The sequence below is a fragment of the Pteropus vampyrus genome, unplaced genomic scaffold (assembly GCF_000151845.1).
Source record: "Pteropus vampyrus isolate Shadow unplaced genomic scaffold, Pvam_2.0 Scaffold50, whole genome shotgun sequence".
Classification (NCBI taxonomy): domain Eukaryota; kingdom Metazoa; phylum Chordata; class Mammalia; order Chiroptera; family Pteropodidae; genus Pteropus; species Pteropus vampyrus.
In genome coordinates this window covers 2,755,127-2,764,161 of record NW_011888831.1, presented here as the reverse complement: position 1 = coordinate 2,764,161, position 9,035 = coordinate 2,755,127, and positions in this window count along the sequence as shown.

Sequence of the window (9,035 nt, the reverse complement as noted above, 5' to 3'; positions counted from 1 at the left end):
CCCCACAATGGTCTAGCCATGTCCCCACAGCTCTCTGAGGTCACAGAATGGACCCCCCGCAGCAAGGTATCCTCTCCTTCAAATTTTGAACCTTGGCTCGGGCTGCCTCTGACATACCTGCTCCTCCAGGACCACTGGAACAAGGCAGCACAGCCAGCCCCCGGAGCCCCACTCTACCCGGTGGCTTCCCCTGACACGACCCCAACAGCAGCCAGCATCCCAGGCAGTGAGGACCCCTGCATGGTTCAGCTTCTAGAGGCTGAGTCTCAACTTGTCCCCTCCCAGGCCCTGCATTCTACGTCAGCTCAGTGAAGACCCACTCCGTGCACCCAGTACCACCCAGACCCACAGACCAATTTGAAGAACAGTGTTTTCAAACACCACCAGGACCTGCTGTCACTTTGCGGACTCCATCTTTATCTCCTACATTTCCTGAAGCATTTTTTGTTCCTGGAGGAGCTGGCTGCCTCGGTACCTGAAGTCTTTGACTCCTCCTAACAGCCTATAGGGGAGGCAGGGCAGGAATTCCTGCTATTTCACAGGTGTAAGAACTGAGGTTCAGACTGGGGAAGCAGCTTGAACTAGGTCACACAGCAAGTAGGTGTCCATGTGGGTCTGTGGGAAGGGGTGGGGACTGGGATGAAGAGAGTGGACTCCAATGGGCTTCTCCCTCCAACGGGCAAGCACAGGCCCTGCTACGGCCTGTCTGAGGCTCCTCCCTGACCCTGCCTAAGCGAGCCCTTCTTGTCCCTTGCTCCTGAGGACTCCAGGCCAGCAGCATTGGCATCACTCAGGATCTTGTTCAGACTCTGAGGCCCCACCCCAGGCTGACTCTCTCATCTTCCTCCTCCTTTATGACACAGGTCCTTGCATCATCCACCTGTTCCAGGCTTGAGTACCCACAATCAGTTTTTCCCGTGGGAGCCCTCTCCAGACCACCTGTTTAGAAGGTCTGGGGTCTGCACCTGGCAGCTGAACCATGGAGAGTATCGAGCGGCCATTGGACTGCAGGAATCCAGGAGGGAAACATATAACCTAAAAATACACTTTCTAGCGTTTTCTCCAAAGTCCTATTTTAGGCAACGGTTGACATTTTCCGTGGAAAATGTAATCTCCAGTGTCCTGCGTTGAGATTAAAATCAAACAGACTTTTTCCTTCTGATCTATTTAGCTGAAGCGAACAGGAAAGGCGGGGGGAGGGCCAGGCCTGATTTCTGGGCCAATTCTCCAATGGAGTAGGGTCCTCCAGAGGTCATCTCAGCCATGCCCCAGCCTTGGCACAGAACAGTGCCAACCTGTGGGATACATCAGCCTGCTTCTGCTGAGCTCTACCCAGGAAACTCCTAAACCCTTCACCTCTGCAGGTATCGTTAGAGTTCCAGATCAAAAGAAGAGTTTATGTGTAAGTCCCAGTTGAACCCCACCTGCTGTCTCCCTCACCTCTCCATAAGGCACGCAGCCCCCAGGCCTCTGTACTACTTAGGGCATTCTCTCTGGGCAAGGGCGAGGCTGGGGGTTGAGACACGTGTTATGAGACACACATACGAGCTGCAGTCCCCCCAAGCTGCGCTCTGCCTGCCTCAGCCGGTCTCTCCAATTCTCCTTTCTCTATCCTTCCACCTAGGTCTCCCTTCTGCTCTCCGACCCACATGCAGACCTCAGAATCTACTCTTTGGTGGCCACTATGCTGTTCCCCAAATATAGCAGGTCCTTGAATAACATCGTTCTGTTCAATGCCGTTCCTTTATAACGTTGATGAATGCCATAGGAACTTCACTCCTGTTTATTTTAATTAGCTTGCGATAAAATCGATTTTGTTATATGTAGTTCTGTTGCAGTTCCAAGAACCTATCGACGACATTAAGTAAGAACTTACTGTACTTCTGATTCTCGCCACCTGTGGGCACATAGTAGGACTCCCTTTCCCAGCCCCTATGTGAGTTGTGAAAAGGACATGCATTAGTTCCGGCTGGGGCACTGAACTGCTGGTGGGAGACTCACCAGAGGGTGTCATCCAATAGACCTTTCTGTGATGATGGAAGTGTTCTAGAGATGCACTGTCCGATACAGGAACGACTAGCCACATGTAGCTACTGAGCACTGGGCATGTGACTAGTGTGACCAAGTAGCTAAATTTTAAATTTTATTTAATTTTTATTCATTTAAATTTAAATAGCTCCATGAGGTTGGTGGCTGCTGTTTTGGACAGTGCAGGTCTGGAGCTCTTTGTCCCTCTGCTACAGTAACCTGTGAGAAGGTGTCCGCTCTGTGAACCTGAGTCACAGAGTTTGGGAGACACAGAGCCCTCAGATGACCTGCCACTGACATACATATATATAGTGTGAGAGAGAAATTACCTCTATTGTTTTAAGCCATTGAGATCCGGGAGTTGTTACTGCAGCATAACCTAGTTGATTCTGACTGATACAACCTTCTCCCCAGACATGGCTTCTACAATAGGGCTCCTCTTCCACCCCCACCACTGTCCCCAGGGGAGGCTCAGCCAGCCATGAGGTCACAGCAGATGCCCTGCCCATCCTGCACATGCATATGCATGTGCTTCCGGTCTCATCTGAGCAGCTGTCTCCCTGTGGGGCTCTGAGCCTCATTTGGAAGATGAAGTAGCCACCCTCACCCTGAAAGGCTACTGTGGGGATTATCATTAATATTAATAATATTTACTGAGCACCTATTATGTACCAAGCAGTGTGCCAGGTACTTTACCTCTGTTATTTCCCAAGATAAAAGAGAAGGTGTTGTATCCTGAGCACGTAAGACATTCTAAAATAGAATTATAGCAGAACGATTAGTGTTGAGTGTGCCAGACGCTATGCTGACTCCTCATGTGCATTACTCTCTTGTAATTTGCAAACAACCTGAGAAGGAAGATACAATTCTTATTCCCGTTTTATAGAGTAGACAACTGAAGTCCAGAGAGGTTGGGTGACTAGTTCATGGTCACACAGCTGGGAAGTGAAAGTGATAGGACGTGTTTTGAGCTCAGGCAGTCTGGCTCTCAAGCCCCTGCTCAGGACCTCCTGCACTAACTCCTAGACTGTCCTGCCTTCTCACCCCAGTCTCTTTTCCTCCCCCAGCCCAGGACGCCTGAAAATAACTTGGTGTCCCATGTCTGATTGTTGGGCTGGATACCCTTATCCCATCAACTGGCTCATCCCTCTATTGTGGCACCAAAGCCACCAACCAAAATCATCCCTGTTCAAAGGCTCTGCTGTCCTCACAGGGGACATTTTGGGGTTACTAGTCTCTGCTCAGGCCTGGTCTGCTTCAAACTCCAATCCTGCCAAAACCCAGAACGACCCAATCTCCTCTCACATGACTGAGTCCCAGGGCCACAGAGGGAGCCTAGAGGCTAGGAGAGCACCCTCTCAGTCCCTCTCTAGGCACCCTGCAAGATGCCTGGTTCCCCCTTGTTCCAGCCTTGCCAGGCTTCATGTGGGGGTGCTAAGCCAGATCCTCTCGAAATGGCGGCATTGAGCCCTCAGTAGTGCCTGATGCCCATTTATTCAATGGGGAGAATGCCCCGCCCTGCCCACGTCTTGGTGCTGTCCACGAGTTGCACAGGCAAAGGCAGTAATAGGAGGTGCTGCTCCCTCCCATGCAACACACACTGTTCTGGAATAGTAGACCTCTGGCCCTCCCACACAATGGCCTCTCCCAGCCAACCCCTGCTCTGGGTCACTGTTGCCAGACTGAGCTGGCCCATGCCCACAGGTGCCTGATGTAGGGCTGGCCTAGTGGGGCCTGGGAGTTAGCCTGTGCATCCTTTGGGGCAAAAGGGGATGTGATCAGAGAAGCTTCATGGCCTAGAGCAAGGAGTCTAGTTCAGAAGACCTGAGTTCAAATCCTGTTCTATCACTTGGTAGTTCTGTGACCACTCCCTTTGTGCCTCAGTTTCCCTATCTGCATAATGGGGATAATCACAGCGGCTACCTCATAAGGTTAGTGTGAAGATTAAATGACATGCTATACATAAAACGCAGAATATGCACAGCATATAGTAAATGCTCTATAAACATTAGCTGTACTAATAGTTATCAGAACATAAGCTCAACGACAGTAGGACTTTGTTAAGTGCAATGTCCCCAGCACCTGGAACAATGCCTGGTACACAGTAGGTGCTCAATAAAAATCTACGAATGAATGAATGACCCTGCCACTGCTAGGCTCACAGACTCTCAGTGGCTCTCCTTGGCCTGCAGAATAAAGACCAACCTTAGCATGGCTTTCAAGGCCTTCCTGGATCTGCCCCAGCCTGCTCTTCTGGAATCACAGACATACGTCTATCCATCTGCCAGCCAAGCAAGACACCTCAGGACTGCCACCAGCTCCTCTGGTTTTGCTAACGCTTTTCCCCCTCCCAGATTTTGCTTGGGCCATTCCTTCTGTGCAGGGTACCCTTCCCCATCTCTTCATCTAAACCCCAGCCTCCCAAGAAGACTTCCTGTAAAAGCCCCCTCCCTTTCTCTCACCAGTCATCAGTATGGGAGCTGCCCCACCTGATGGCGGGGAGGGGCTGAGTCACCCTGAATCCACACAGAGTTTCTCAGAATTGTTTACTCAGTTGCCCCACAATTCAGGCCAGGGCCCTAGGCCCATAGCCTAGAGGCCAAGAGAAGGAGGGTACAGGGTCAGGGCTGCCCCCAGGGCCCCAAGCACCACCTGCTCCCCTAATTCCCCGCTCTTGACTCCTTCCTTCTCACAACATGTTATTTTGCCTTCTAAATGTCAGTTCCAGCCAGGAGAGGCAAGTGCTTACCAAGGTCTTCCTCAAAGGTAAATTTACAGAGCAATTAAATTGTCACTTGCAGACTAAGGGAGAGGCCCAGGCTGGGCAGACCCACCCAGCCCACCTGGCCCGGCTCAGGTCTCCAGGACCCACCTAGAGTGGACAACCCGGCTCAGCGCTGCAGGGGGCCTTGGGAAGCGCTTCTCACTCTGCAGGGCCCACAGCCTGCCTGGATGGTCTGGCACTAAAAACCTTGGTGAAGGCTTTGCTCAGCATGTGTGTGCTGACTGTGCTTTGGGCAGAGCTGGTCCTGCCTGAGGGAGCTCCTGGTGCAAGGGGATGGGGAGTTCTGAAGAAACAGGCCTGATGCTGTCTCTGGGAGGAGCACTAAGTCTGCCCAACAAGGTCATGAAAACCAGAGTGAAGCCTGAAAGACCTGAAGCTTCCAAATTCCTGCAGGCAAGTCACATCCCCTCAGACACAGGGTCATTTCACATCCTCAAGGCCCTGAGGGGGCTCAGGACCCCATCTCTGCTCTACTGAGGACACCGAGGCCACAGAGGGGCAAGTCTGCTGCAGGCCACCCAGATAGTCAGCCACTCAGATCTCACTCCCCCCTCTATCCTGACTGGCCTGACTCCTCTTGGCCTGATTTCTGTGGGCTTCTAAAGAGTTGAGCGGCCACATGGGGCCTGTGCTAAAGCTGATACTGCTAGTGGAATCTAAATCTGGACCATCCCTCCCATGTGGCAGCCCTGAGGCCATCACACCCACTGCATAGATGGGCAGTGAGAGGTCCAGGAAGGCAGGCAGCCCATCACATTCCCCCCACGCCCCGCCCCCGTCAACTCCTCTGAAAAGAGACCACCCCCAGAAACCTCCTAGGATCTCTCCTGACTCCCACATTACTGGGTTCTCTGGGCCCTTGGATATTGGCCCACTTGGAGGGACATGCCCAACCCAGTCCTTCCTCCTGCCTCGGCTCATGTCCAGCAAAGGTGATGGGAAGCCTGTTCACGGACACAAGGAAATCAAATGACTCCTAAATATATGAAAAAATGCCTAACCACACTTGTAATGTCAGAGAAATGCAAAGTAAAATCTGAGAGGACACTTTTTTTTTTTTTATCAGATTGGCACATATCAAAACATCCAATAACCTACTGCGTTGGTGAGGTGGTGGGAAACAGGCAGGTCAACTGGTGAAACTATATGGAGAACAATTTAGCAACAGCTTTCAAAAGTTAAAATACACATGCCCTTTGATCCAGCAATTCTACTCCTAGGAATTTATTTTTTGGTGATATGAAATGATGTGTGTGAAATGATGTGGGGACAAGGATATGCCTCATAACATGTGATAGCAGAGGCTGCAAACAACCCAAGTGCCCATCAAAAGCCAGGATGAAGAAACGCTGGGACAGCCACATGATGAAACCCTCTGTAGCCACTAGGAAGCCCAAAGATGTTCCACATTGCACCGTCTCCAAGAGTGATTGTCACGTGAGAAGCAGGGGCAAAACAGCGCACACGATCCGCTCCCTTTCGTGTAAAAAAGATCATAGATCACAGATCCAGATGGGTATGTGTGCAGACTACCTTTGGAAGGAGATGCAAGAAATGGGGACACTAGGAGTAAGTGGGTGGGGACAGGGCTGGGAGACTTTACTGTATACTTTTTGTACCGTTTGAATGTTGTATTGTGTGCACATTTTTATTCGAAAAAGTAAATTGAGAGGATGTAGAAAGCCTCCCGAAGAAGCACTCAGGGCCCTGTTTGGGCCTCAGAAAACACATCTCTAGAGCCTTGTTTGGGACAGGTGGTGTTTTGTGTGTATGGGGGACTCCCGGCTGGCTGGCATACTTTATTCACTGACAGCACTGCTGAGGCCCCCTCCCCCAGCTCTGAGAAGGGAGGAGGGTGAGAAGGTGGGAGGGCAGGATCCCCAAGCCCTGCTTCCCTTCCTCCCTCCAGCTGGCAGAATTTGCAAACTTCAGGACTTAAGCAAATGACTTCCTTGTGGTTTCCAGTGCTAACGACCTTGCAGGTGCATAGACTCCTGGGGTAGAGGGGACACTGGTCCCTGGGGTGTTCCCCTCCACCTGCAGATCCCACCCACCCCACCACCCAGCTTCTGGCCTGGAGCCAGGCCCAGCCTCTTCTGGTACAAGAAGGGACGGTTTGGTGTACTCAAACACTCACAAACAATACTATGACATGGGTCCTGCTGCAGCCTCACTTATGATGAAGAAAGTGAGGCATAGAAGGGCAGAGTGACTTATCCAGGGTCGCATAGTTCTGAAGGGGCAGAGCTAGAGTTCAAAACCCATTCAGCCCTATCCTAAAGGCTGTGCCGGTTGAGACTAGAGGACACCATACCTCCTCCTCAGGCTGGGGCCGGGTGGTGAGAGCATGGAGCAGGAAGGGGCAGCTGGCTCCCCTCTCCTTACCTGACCACTTCCAGAGCTTCCTAAGTAAATGCTTCCTACGTAAAAGCCATCAGGGACCCAAGGGAGGAGCCCTCTAGGGCCCTGCAGGGGCTGAAGCCAAAGCTGGAATAGCTCTTATCTAGCTGACCCCAGCTCCTAGTACAGCCACCAACATCAGGATCCCAGAGCCTGTAGAACCTGGGATCCCCTTGAACAGACAGGGAAAGCGAAGCCCAGTGAGGGGCAGGCAACCAGAATTAGCTCTATCACTTGCTGTGTGACCTTGATCAAGTCGTCTTACCTCCTGGTGCCTTGGTTTGCCTCCTCTGTAAAATGGAGGTGACAATAGTTGTTTTCATAGAGTTGTTTTGGAGAAGAAATAAGAGATGAAAAGTGCTAAGAACAGTGCCTGGCACTGAATATTAGCTTTTATTATTACTACTATCAAAGCACAGAAGAACCAGGGGAGCCTATCATTGGCCCCCCAAAATTTTCTAATGCACATCCCCTGATGCCTCCCCAATGCACCTCTTGCCCACAATGCACATCTACCCCTTTGTGGACCTACACACATCAACATCCTTATCTATCACCTCACACAGATGCTCAGTGGCCAGGACACCTGCAAATCCCCTCACCCAGATAAAACAGCATGGGGAGAACTAGGGGCTCCCTCCTTCAGTCAGCCCCTCTTCTGCTGGACTGGTGCAGATGTGAGGGCTAGAAAGAAGAGGGGTGTTGGCCAGGGCAGAATCTGTGTGATTCTGGAGGCAGAACCAAGAGCTGGATCTCCATTTTCCCTGGGAATCAGGACTCCCAAGCTGGAGGCCGTAGCAGCACAGAAAAGGTTGTGCACTCCCAGATTGGGGTCAGGGACAGACCTGCTGCCCTGCTCTCCTGCATCAACGACACCCTCTCTGCCAAGTCACTAAATGAGGGATATTAAATAATATTTATCTCCCTAGTTCCTCCCACAGCACAACTAAATATAGCAACTAATTTTTTTGAAAAAGGATTTCTGCTCCAGAAAGATAATATTTATATAAGAGGTGGTTTTTATAAACCAATACAAACCCAAAGCTCCCTTTCTGACAGCTTTTCATAATTTTCAGGCCAGAGCACCTTCCCTTCTGGTGTCTGGGAATCCTGAAAGGGTGAGGCCTCAAGTCCTGAAAGGACGCAAGTCCAGGCTGCTTGGGATAGAGGGGACATTTCTCTGTGGACTCCTAACATTCTGGGGGTGGAGGAAGAGGATGGCAAGTCTTGCCTGGAAGCGACTTGGGGAGAGGACCTTGACACCTTCCACTCTCACAGGGCCTCCAAATGTGCCAGGGAGACATCTGGACAGTACCTGGCACTTGCTGTGCCTTTCAGCAGATGGAGAATCCCACACTCCTTTGAAGATGAGGAAGAAATACCTCTCCCACCCATATAGCAACAGCGTGAAGGCTTCCCCCTTGCCCAGAGATGGGCAGGCACCGCTCTGGGTCACCCAGGAGGGAAAGGCCTCCCCAGGCAACTCCCTGAGTGGGGCCTTGAATCTGCTACCCCCAGGGAGGTGGGTCTCCCGCCTCAGCAGTTCAAAGCCCCCACCGACCTCTGCCAGCCACATCCGCCTGGGGTTACAGAAAGAGGAAGACCTGGGGGTGGGGGTGGGGGCACCAAAGCTACCAGCTGACAAGCTGCACCTTCTGGGCGTTTTATTGAGCCCTCAGGGAAGACCCTAGGGGCCAGCTGAGAAGCTGGCCTCAGAGTCCCTGGCTAGTCCATCGCCAGCTGATCTCAGTATGTGCACCTGCACGGTGCCGGCGGGCCGTAGTGAAGCGCGGGGATCCAGTGCTGACCGCCGATGAGCTAA